This window comes from Maylandia zebra, linkage group LG16, assembly GCF_041146795.1.
Source record: "Maylandia zebra isolate NMK-2024a linkage group LG16, Mzebra_GT3a, whole genome shotgun sequence".
Taxonomy (NCBI): domain Eukaryota; kingdom Metazoa; phylum Chordata; class Actinopteri; order Cichliformes; family Cichlidae; genus Maylandia; species Maylandia zebra.
The window spans coordinates 33614519-33627071 of record NC_135182.1 but is presented as its reverse complement, the minus strand read 5'-3'; the positions used below and the strand labels follow the sequence as shown (position 1 = coordinate 33627071).

The 12553-nt window shown below is 40.9% G+C and overlaps 1 protein-coding gene across 5 annotated transcripts in view; it reads right to left on the bottom strand.

Moving 5' to 3' along the window:
* Nucleotides 1–11823, bottom strand: part of hdac4 (histone deacetylase 4) — a 126681-nt gene extending 114858 nt beyond the window's left edge. For 4 of the 5 annotated variants that reach the window (XM_024805444.2, XM_004559217.3, XM_076875358.1 and 1 more), the window contains exon 1: nt 11174–11307. The gene's annotated coding sequence lies outside the window, so the exon portion shown is untranslated. Of the gene's footprint in view, nt 1–11173; nt 11308–11804 lie in introns of those variants that run through there. The other variant, XM_076875357.1, reaches the window with a different exon arrangement.
* Nucleotides 11824–12553: the final 730 nt, after the last annotated feature.

The following is a 12553-nucleotide window of genomic DNA, read 5'->3' as shown; positions in this document are numbered from 1 at the left end:
TGTGTTTAGTTACATGTACACTGGTGACACTTGGATGACAGTGAGGGACACCGAAAATGGGTGTTGATGGATTTGCTGAGGCATGGGGTGTCAGAAAAAGTCGCCAGGGTGCCAACTGGAGGGCAGTGGAGCTATTCTCAGCTCAAACCACCTATTTTTGTCAGACGAGTTGTCTCACACACACGCGCACACACACACGCGCACGCGCACACACACACACACACACACACACGTACACACACAATGTGCTTTTACAGTCTGTTATAGTGTGACAGCAGTGACTTTAGGCATTTTCTCCTCCTGCTCTCTCTGTTGCCAAACACATACACCATGGAGCTCAAAGACAGGCCTTTACCGACTCCAGCCAGTTGCAGATTGTAAAGCTGATCTGTTGTCAGTTGTGATGCTACTTCCACATGACTTCATTTTTTTTCTCCTGGAATCTTAATTACTCTACGGGGATCCCATTAAAAATGGATCTTTGTACAACACTGCAGATATTTCTTTTTCCTGCACTGTGGCACCATAAAACACATCACCTGCATCTCTTCAAGCATCTCATTTTCACCGGCTAACTCGTCTGGATAAGATTTATTATTCTCATGCAGTGAAGTTTGGATCTGGAAACGTTTCATGGCGCTTGACAGGAAAACAGCTCTCAGGACCCCTTAATGGACTTCATTTCCCAAGCACTCTGAGCACTGCCGGGAGTAATCACGATAGCATAAAAATAACATGTGGTTGGATAGTGAGCAGTAAACAACAATTAAGAGACCCCTTGCATAGCTCATGAAATGAATCATTGAAAATGCATTTGCTCCATGAAGACCGCCTCAGCCTCTCAGCCCTAATTGACTATGAATTATTCAGCTGGCGATGGGATTAGTGCCTTGTATGCGATGGACTGACATGTTTCTGAGGTGTAGAGTCTTTACAGTGTGATAGCAGCTCAGTATTCTTGAAATAGATGTGGATGGCCCAACAGGAAGCTTTTTGCTTTATTATTACCACCAAGACAAAAGTAGAATATTGTAGTGTGTCTGACAGGAGCTGGTCGGTCCATCTGTGAAGTAGAGCTGGGCGATATAAGGTTTTTTCATATCACGATATGTTTTTTTCATTTCAGGCGATAACGATATCTATCACGATATAAGCCAAATAACTATATTTGTAAGATTTAAATGTGCCGTTGCTCACAAGTAAAATGTGAAATAATCAGCAGCTTGTTTTTATTTAAATATTTATTTCCCATAATAAGTTCAACAGGGTAGATGTACTTAAGGAACATGAGACTTTTTCAGATAAATAAAGGCAAATATTGCAAACTACACAAAAGGCAGCCGCTAAAGCGTTTAAGTTTCAAAATAGAACAAACGAAAACAGACTAAATTGTCAATTCCACTTAGAAACAAAATATTAATTCTAAAAATAAATCTTAGTTTGTTTTACAGAAGAACAGACAAAACTGACTAACTTTTGTCAATATCAAATAAACTGAGAACTAAAAGGAAATTCTCAATCTCTCCTTGTTGTATAGCTTAGCTTTTCAAACAGTTTTAACAGTTACTTTAGTCTGACAAAAGCCGAATGACGAATTAGCGCTTCCAGTCAGAGACTGAGGCTACGTCCACACGTACACGGGTATTTTTGAAAACGGAGATTTTCCGTTTTCGTTTTAAAAAATAATCCCGTCCACACATAAAGGCAGAAATGAAGGAAAACGCTGCTATGAACATGCCAAAGCAGCAGGTGGCGCTATATTACTAACCGTGCAGAAATGTTGGCCAATCAGAAGTCTAGAAGCCTCGGTGGGAAAAAGTAAACAAAGCTGGGGCACAGAAGCAGAACCGAGTCGTATGTGTGGAGGGACAGTAACTGTGTGTATATGTAAGCATTTAAACACTGCAGAGAGTAGAATTAACAGTATTGTAGAAATTCATTTCACCGAAACAATAACGTGGCGCACAGTGTGACGCATGCACCAGTTTATTGTATTTCCAGACTTGCTTTCGGCACAATTTACAGTGCACGCTACTCTGTTTTTTGTCAGACTTGAAATAGCCGAAATACCTTCACACTACGGAACTTCTATGGCTCTTCCGTTCGACAATCTCTTCGGCGTTGGAACCATCATCTGTTTTCTCTTCAGTCACGCTCGGTTGATTTTTCTAGTCGGCACACTCATTTCCTCCATTGCCCGCTGGCTGCTTCCCAAACAAACACACGTGCGGCTTGGCACTTGTGCTGTACGTAACAAGTAACGCGACGTGACGCTGCGGCTGTGATTGGTTCGGCTCTGCGCTACTTAATTTGGATTGGCTGACTTTTTTTTTTTTTTTTTTTTAAAAGAGGACAAGAGCGGCGAGGTCTATCGCGATAGTTTAATTTCTCTATCGAGTAAAAGTTATATCGCGATACATATCGTTATCGTTCTATCGCCCAGCTCTACTGTGAAGTTCAGGGTGTAAAACAAGGGCTGGGTAATGTACAGCTGATATAATTTCAAAACATATACCGAATGAGACAGTCCTGTTTATATAAGAATGTCCTTTGATGCTGAGGTATATAAAGTGTGCCCTAGATAAAGCTCTCTATGCAGACTCTCACTTTCTGCAGTTTCTCCTGACGTGAGTGATAACTAAAGTTTGAGGCATTCGTTAACTGAATGTTAAAATTGCATTTGTGACTGAAGCTGATGAGGTTTCCTGCTTTATTTAAACGAGACACTAAGAACAAAACTGCTCTTTTCAAAGCCAAAATACTCAACAACAACAAAAAAGATTCAAATCTCATAGTTTTAGATTGTACATGCCAAAGACCTACGAGAACAGCTGAATCACTGCACCACCACTGCTTCCAAAAAGCCTGAAACCGTCATTGCTTTGAAAAGGTAGATTGTGGTCATAAGAATTAGAACCTGTACTCCATCACTTTTGGGTGCGTAAACCCTAAAACAGGTCTTGCATTATATCTGCCTGCGTGCACCTTCACAGAAATGACTGCTCTTATTTTGACAGTAGTTTTGGCACAGTGGACAGGAGCTTAGTCCTGCTGGAAAGTAAATCAGGATTTCCATGAAGCTCATCAGCAGATGGAAGCATGAAGAGCTTCTACCACAATCTCGTGGTAGAAGGCTGCACTGACTTTGGACTTGATGAAGCACAGCTGACCAACAGCAGCCAACTCCAGCAGATCACACCCCAAAGCATCACAGAAACGTCACGCTGGACTTCAAATCCATTGGATTCTGTGCCTCTTTACTCCAAAATGTACTTTTATCTGAAAAGAGCAGCTAGACTACTGAGGAACAGTCCAGGTAAGACACTTCTGACAGTGTTTCTGGTTCAGGAGTGGGTGGATATTTGGATGAAGTCTATTCAATGACACAAGCCTCGTCCACTTGAAGTTCTTTAAATCATCTTTTCTTTAAAGTCCTCATTTTACTGACACCTTTCCCTTCATATCAACTTCAATACAGCACACAATGTTCCACATCAAAATGCAAAACAGTAACCGAGTACATGTTAATGAAATGACTGGAGATAAAAATCATGAGACCAGCCTCGAGACCTGGTACCGGAGTTCTACACAAATTCAAATAACATCACGGATATTGCATTAAAAGTCTTTTAAATTAAGCGACTTTAAAATGTTTTAAATGCAGCTACGGTGAAGGCAAATCATTACTAAACATTCAAGCCTAAAGTGGTGGAGGTCGTGTTTTATTTCTCAACAACATACCATTTTAGCATTACTTCTGTTCATGTACTGACTCATCTTCAGTCACAGTTTTTATTACTGGGTTAACGTCACAAAATGCTGGAATTCATCTAAATGTCAAATAAAATATCCCGACGTGGGTGAAGCACACCAGCTAAATGCCCGAAAATTCACTTTTCCTGCATCCTCAGCTGATGGTTGACTCAACCAGATGCAACTTTTTATGTTGAGTTATTTTTTTAAATTAATAGTTTGAGAATATTAATGCAACTAGGAAGGGAATATGAACCAAAATTCCCATCACAAGAACAGACAGATTACCTGAAATGGTCTTTCTTTTGCCTATTAAAAAAATGGCTATTTGCACAATGGCTGAGTGTGCAGGCCTGTCCATCACAGGTACCAAGCTCTAACCCAACACAGCTGTGCTATTAATAGACACAATCAGTGAAAGGAAAACAAAATGGGCACTAATAAGGATGTCTTTCCAAACTGCAAACCTATTGATAACCGATTTCAGAGCGCTAGGACGGGTTCCAAGTCAGGAGGAGGTCCTGGAAAAACACAAAGAGCTAATACGGGTTATTATTAGAGTTGCGAGGCACCAACAGGGTGTAAGGGGCTGAACTGTGGGAGAATAATTCACAGCCATGAGTTCATTGGGTGACCACAAGAACTCATCAAACCTCAAAATCACATCAGTTGAGGATGAGAGCTTCTGTATAGCCGCCCATTAAAATCCCAGCATCCTTCTTGCTGCTTTCAATCTTTGTCTTCTTTTCGGGCCAAAATCCATTTTCTTTGATTAAAGTGAAATTTCAATCTATACTAATGAACAAGTCTGAACGTAACAAAGCACTCTTCTGCTAATAATAGAAAAGTCCTAGCATGCACAGCTGTCTTTCCTGGAAGGTTAACATCAACATACCTGTACTGAAAGTTTTCTGGATCAAAATATAAGCAATGTGTGCTGATTTTATCAGGTTGCACGTTTCCCTACATTCTTACTGGTTTAGAAAATCCAAACATTAGCACACTGATACTGTAAATGGTAAATGGGCGGATTCTTCTATAGCATTTATACAGCCATTTGTTTTTTAAAGAAATGTTAGAATCGTGCAAACAGTGACAACACCATTTTTGATTGGACTATATATAGTATATAGTGCAAAAAAGTAATTGTAAAATATGTATGTGACAAATATTTTAAGATTGTCTTAGGGAGCACCAAAACACTAAAACATGACAGTGGTCATTATAATGTTACAGACAGGCAAGAACGATAATGCTATGATTTCATTCTTAGCCCGCTACCTTAATGACAATTTTAAGCCAGGAGACAAATGTTATCAATTTTGTCTGTCTGTAACATCATAATTAATAACTTAACAGATGGCTAACATTGCTATCAAATGAAAATACCTTCAGCTGAAAGATCCACCTTTGATTTGGCAAAGATTTTAATACCAGATGCAATTCCTAAAGCAGCGCTCCCAATTAAGGAGGCATGGGACCAACACCAACACTAGGCGTACACTAGTTTGTGATCCCCTGAGGCTGGGTTTGTAACTCCTAATAGTTAAGCAACTAAAATTATTGTTTGGTGGCCAAGTTAACATTTATGATGGTTCATGACCTCTCAAAATTGTTCAGTGTTGTGGACATCAAATACTTCAGCTGCTGGTAAGGGGAGGAGCTGTGTACCTACCTGTCTGCAACTGCTCTGTGTGATGTTTTGTGTCAACTGGAGGAGGCCAAGATGCTGTCATTTGTATTGGTACTGCTGCAAATGATAACATAATCACAAAGTAATTTGCAGTATTATCAGTCAAGTTAGTATCTGAGAATCTATTTTTTTGACAACCGTAACAGAGGTAGGAGGTATTGTGGAGGGAGGGAGTAGTCTGCAAGTATTGTGTGTGCATGCTTGCTTTCTAAAATTCATTGATTCATTCATTCATTCAAATATACTTCACGCAAGTAACTCCAACTCTGACTTTAAATCAGTAAGCCTGGCACAGCAGCAGGTGAACCGGTTGTCCATGTGCTCCAGGTCATGGTTACAGAAAAAGGTTACAACTGCTGACGAAGAAAGACCACCACTGCCAGCGTCAGTCCCAGATGGTGATATTGAAGTAAATACAGATGTAGAAGACTCTTGGTGCATAAGCAGGTGAATGGCATTGAGGACCACTATAACAACCAGCCAGCCCGACCTGTGCGGAAAACCCAAACTGTTAAGGGCAGCAACAAGGCGGCTAGCAGCAGAAGAATGAGAAAAAACGCAAAGGGATCATCTACTAGTAAAGTGATGGTGTCATTCCAACAGACAGCTAAAGAAATTATAATGAAAAATATACTGCTAATATACTGAGGCCGTTAGACCCTACAGCCGCGCAAGTTTACATGTGGAAAACACTGAATGGTTAGCATGTGCCAACTTTAACACTGTCAGATACCGAGAAGCAACTTTTGCCATCTGCATCTAGTTTTCTAAATACACATGGCACAATGAAGGTTATTGAAGTGAGACTAAAACCAACATATGGTGATTAAGAGGAATTAAAATCTAAACTACACTCATTTGAAAAGCAACTGTCAACTGCAGTTTTGGTTTGATAGACAAATTACTATTTGGACCATGCTGCTTGAGTATGAAACCAAAGCTCCAATGCCATTTACAAAGCCAATCAGTGTAACATAAACAACATGTGAACAAACAGGGGTGCCTGTCCCAAATACCAACCACATGCTAACTGATTTTAGAGGTTCAAAGTCAGGACAAGAACAAAAGAGCTAAACAGGGTTTTTTTATTGGAGTTTTGAGGCACCAACTGGGGATAGAGCTGAATGTTGGAGAATAGTCAACAGCAATGAACTCATACAGCACCCAAAGGGGGTCAACACAAGGATTCATCAAGCTTCAAATCACATCAATTGAGGCTGAGAGCTTCTTTACAGTTGGCCATTGAAAATTCACAGTCCTTTTTTTACTGCCTTCAATCTTCCTCTTGTTTACTTTTGCTGTTTTTCTGGCCAATATCCAGCTTCCTTTCTTTTTATAAACTTGCATAACAGTAAGCCAAATGAGAAAAAACAATGTACTGTAACCATCTGTTGACTGGTTGGCTGCTTTAGTTGAAGGATTCATGTGCAGCCGATTTCCCCAAGTGTCATTCAAACTATATTAGTGTCTTCTCAAACACTGTGCAATCAAGAGAAGGACAAAATAAAAGAATAAATGAATACAGACTGAAATCAAAGATACAGTAGTATTCAGAACGGCAGTGAGCTGGTGGAACGACCTTCCCAGTTTACAAATTCCTACTGGGTGACTGTGGATTGCTGGGTTTTATTTGTCTCTGAGCACAACAGTCGCATTAATAGAACCCATTAGAATCCATTAGTGTGACAACGTCCACAAACTGTCCACAAACAAGCAAACGTTCTGAGCGCCAGCTTGTCCTAAATAATAGAAGGAAATTGGAAAGTCAGACCCAGAATTTCACAAAGCACAATGGAACCAAGATAAATGAGCTTATTAAAGAGATTAAAAGAGGCAAACTTAGGACACAAGTGCTCATGAACTTTGGTAAGGTAATGATGTAGGTAGCCCGTGTGCTTACTGGTCTAAGGTCACTTACTGCAACTTCTCTTATGTGCGCCTTTCTCCTATTTTTGTCTACATTTCTCTTGTTTCTTGACTTTACACATTTCTCCTGTTTGCTATTTATATTTTATCCCAGCACAGTTGATGCGGAGCACCTACATTTTCATAGTCCATGTGCAATGACAATAAAGGGCTATTCTAGTCTATTCTACACATCTTGAGATTTCTGTACTCCTCTGAGTATACTACAAGCCAACATGGAACTTAGAGGTTTGATGCATGTACTCCCTATGATATTAATGCGTAGTACTGAATTGGGGCCAAGATGTACAGCTGTTATACATCCACTATATCTTTCCGTGCTACACCCTCCTTGGCGCAGTGATGATACCAGCTGGGGGACAAATCATACAAACAAAGCTTCTCAACAAGATTTTCTTCTTTGTTGGAATCTCAACTATTTTGTTCTGCATGCTTTACTTCCATCTATACTGTTTGAGTTTGTTTTGGCTCTTTCACGTTGATCAGTGCATCATTTCACACTGCATTCCTATTGGTCAGTTGGTAGTCAGCAGTCACACTGTGAAATGCTTATCCTACACTTCTGGTACTTTATGAATTTTGCCTCAGGCTTGGTTGGTTTAAAGACCAATATAACTTTGAACCTCTCTTATTACGTGACTTAGTACCATGAGTTTGGAGTAACGACCAAAAGATATCAGCATGACATATCACCTGTCTTGTTAGTCAACTTTTGTCTGGGAAACTCCAGGAAAAAATAGAGGCTGAATCAACTAGATGATTGAAGAAAAATAACAAAAAAAACCTCTTTTTCCTTGTACTTTCCCAAAACCAGCATTTTAATCCGCCTAATAGCTCCTAATAGAAATACAAAACAATCTCACAGTGCACTCTCGGTTCATACTCAAACAAACAAAAGCACAACTTGCAGGCCATCATATAAAAGCTTTTTCCCTGATGAAAAGATGAAAAGACTGGTTACTTTGCATTTACCCCAATCAGCCCAGTGTTAGAGACAGACAGAAGTTCTCTTTTTCTTTACTGTCAAACCCAAAGTCCTGCTTGAAAATGCAGACTTCCTAATATTACAGCCTTTTGCACATGGCACTAACTGCAACAGATTCCTTTAAAGTGGACATAATATGGCTGACATAATAACAATAGCGGGACTTCCAGTCTGTATTGTGCTATTAAGTCTCATTTAGCTTAAATATTACAAGAAAAAAAAACTATTTTCTTAAACACTAACGCCTAAGATCCAACACCCTCCAGCAGATATTGGGCAAGAGGCGAATTACGCCCTGGGAAGGGCGCTGGTCTATCGCAGAGCTAACACATGCACATGTCTTTGGATTGCACAGGGAGAACACCCAAATCCCACACAGAAAGGCCCCGGCTGACCAGCTGTGAGGCATCAGTTCTTACCACTGCACCACTGTGCTGCCCACATCAAAATCCCACATTGCACAGTACAATTAGGAATAATTCAGTTCCACAAACACAAAAGTCTAAAATGTGAGACAGTTACTGCAGGTGTTTAAGCCATGCAGATGTTTTGTTAGATGGACTCACAATTAATTTACAGTGATTTAAAAACTCTCAGTTATCCTTTAAGTCCTTAGTCCACGTAAAGCTGTCGAAAGGGGAAAATCAAATGTGCAGGTGACTTTTTGTCTTTTAAAGTCAATACAAGCAATACAACAGGTGTTTCATTTGAAATCTGACCAGATTATTTATGCTTCTCCTGTAGCTTACTGTACACCCCCATCACGGAGATGCAGATACAGATGGATACAGAGCATCTGGTCAAAATCCAAGAACTGTCTTGGGTGGGTCGATCAACTCTTGTAGGGTCGTCCTTGCCAGAAAGCAAAAGGTTCCGACTCCGTTTCGCACTCACATTCTACAATAACCCACACAAATCATCATCACTGGTCTACAAAGACTAAAATCCAGAGGAACTGCAAGATATTTCACACCCCATGATCATTACAAAGAAAACAAGAAAGAGACTTAGATAATAATAACTGAAATCATTACCACGCACTACAACCATGTCAACATTTCCTCTTTGCATGTAGAATGCAAAATGGCAGTAATCGCCACAAAGAAAAACTTTGTGCAAATGCAAAACCATTTATTTCAAACAAAAACATTTTTTGTGGCGGCTTTGCGTTGCAATCCAAAACGCCATAATATGGTCTTCCTCTGGAATTTTTCATGTGGCCAAAGAATAATTACAGGCTGCCAGCCCCGTGGAGTTTTATTAGGCATGTTTAGAGTTTGTTTTGTACAACAAGACTTTGCATATGCTTCTTAAAGGGGACACCCATCCTCCAACCATCTTATTCTCCCACTTATTCCAGCTCAATACTTGGACTCAACTCCTTAGAGAAGTCACTTTTCCAACGTTCAAATAACCCTTTTTTTATCCTATAGTAGGCCTTGGTGTAACCTCTCAGGTTATCCACTGTCTTAACAACCCATTTAACTCACTCCCCAAATCAGCTTTCTTCTGGTTGGCTGCCCGTCTCAGTCAGAAGGTTCAAGTTTGCAGCTGCTGTGCTCACAATCAGTGTGGCGTGTCTGAGATTGCATGACATCACGAGAAGCCAAGAGTGAAAAACAGTCTAGAGCTGATCGTTCAGAGATGCCAGAAGCCCGAGCGTTTGGCTCACAAACATTTATTTCTTTTACACCATCATCTTCACTATGCTGTTACCTTCAAAGGATTGAGATCATGATGTAATGACATCCGTCATCACCAAACAACTGAATGAGACCACATGAGGACGTTTTGAAGCTGCAGAAGATCAGACATGCCTAACGAGTTCTCAGTCACAGACACTGCTGAACATCAGCTCTTAAAGAGTAAGAATATAACAGGCAGCAGGCTGTAGAAAGAGATCCTGCCATAATTCAATGATGCTGTTTTACATCTTCACCAGTCTGGCCTGTGCTCTCGGCAGACTCATCCTTTAGGAGGACAACTCAGACATTTCTTTAGTGGACTGCTGTGACCTTGTTCCCGTGGGGCCTGGAGTTTACAAGCATGCGCCAGCAGTGCTCCAGAGCTTGTAATGCTGAGGGAATAGTTTCCACTAGTGAAGGCTTACAGGAGATTTAGCAGAGCACAGGCACAGCCCTGCTGCTGCTCCGCTCTGTTTACACTTCACCGAGACAAAGTTTACAGCCAGAACTGCGGCAGCGCGGTCCGACCTCAGCAGAAACCTCCATCACACGCGCACGCACGCACACGGACACCCGTGCTGTCTCTGTGTTACTTGAGGAACTATGGAGCAAAGCGGTGCGTTTAACTACAAGAACAAAACTTTATGTGAGCTCGAACAGCTCCGCTGGAAGCGCGGCTGTTTGCGCCGAAACCTCCCCAGAACATCTGGCAGCCCTTCGCTGTAACCTCAAAGTCATCATGAAGGCAGTGTGCCAACACGAGGCAGAAACCGTGAATACGCTTTAATAACAGTCCGCTTCTCACCGCAGTCTGCCTCTACCGAACTGAAAGCTGAGCAACAATGTTGCACAACACACTGTTTTTGATCACCTACTACAAACTGCTGAAAGTGAGCAACAACGCATCTATTGCGCAACACTCACGGCTTCCTTCAGCTGACTGTAAAACACCCACAAACCCACACGAAACAGAGTAAAGTGGAGTTGCCCCACGACTGCAGCTCACTTCGGGGAGACGCAAAGCGCAGCGACCCCAGAGATAAACATCGCTAACTTTTTTTCAATCATGTGCCTTAAACGTTCAAAGCAAACACTGTTTATTTTTCCACAAACACGGAACAGAAACAGTACCTGAACCGAGCTGTGCTGGCTGGGAGCTGTTGCTGTTCTCCCGCTGCTTAACAGCATCCACGGAGCAGGGTTTTAGGACCCGTCGGTGCCGTTAAAAAAAAAAATCAGTCATCCAACAGATCCGCCATACTGAATTAATCACGTGTCAGACAACCCCCTGTGTTTCCGTAGGAGGCGGGGTCTGCGGGCAGTATGATTGACAGCTGACGGGAAAATCTCTAAGTGGACACGAGGTAAGACCACCATTCTGACACACAGGTATCATCACCCGTCCTTATCCTCCTTTACTACCAAGTACATTAAGCTTTTTTTATTTTTAACTTGTTTAATGGGGTTTTTATGTATTTTACATTCAATAGAGGATTCATTTGATATCCAAGTATGTGCTCAGCAAATATATATATGTCCTAATTTTGTTTAAATTACAATAAACAGTAAAACAGCTCCTGAGTGCTGATTCAAACCTTTGGTATTTTTAGGCAAATACCAAAGTACAGGCCAAGCAAAACCCAGCCTGCACTAAAGAAACAAGGTTTCTAATGTCACTGGAATGCTCGGCACTCCTCTTACTTTAATATATAACACAAACAAGCCTGTACTTTTTTTTAATCAGGAAAAATAATGCACCCACTGGTACCGAAGAATGAAATCCCCGTGCGAACTCAGTCTGCTGTTTCAGTTGGTTCTTCCCACTCCGGGTCGACTTTCCCAAACTGCAGATAACATGTGTCAACTTGTCACACGCAGTAGCTGGTTTAATACTTAGGTGGAGAGATATGTGGCAACAGTAGATTTTCCAGAAGGGGTTGGAGGACTGCAGTTGCCCTCCTGGAAGTGAGCCTTCTAAAACCATATACACTTCAAATTACACACACACACATATATATATATGTGTGTGTGTGTATGTGTGTATAAAGCTGCCTTATAGTGTCCAAGGAGACATTCAATAGCCACAAAACCACATATGTAACTGATATCTGCACAGCACCAAAAGGCTTAATTCTCACCAGGGGGTAGTGCTCTTGATTCCCCTTGTTTGTTAAAGGAACACTTCCGTAAGCTGAGAAGTGCAACTCCAACTTCCTCTAACAAACTGGAGCATGGCATACATCTGTCTCATAGTTTTTCCTCTTCAGTCGCCACCAATGTTGGTCAAGTTACTTGAAAAAAGTAATCAGTAACTAATTACTGATTACTTCCCCAAAAAAGTAATCCAGTTACTTTACTGATTACTTATTTTCAAAAGTAATTAATTACTTAGTTACTCAGTTACTTTTTAAAAACACAATTTACAACCTGAGTAGGTGATAAAGCGATAGCTCTTTCAGCCCAATTCTACTTTTTCTGCATAATCCATCATACAAAATGTAATCAAATGGA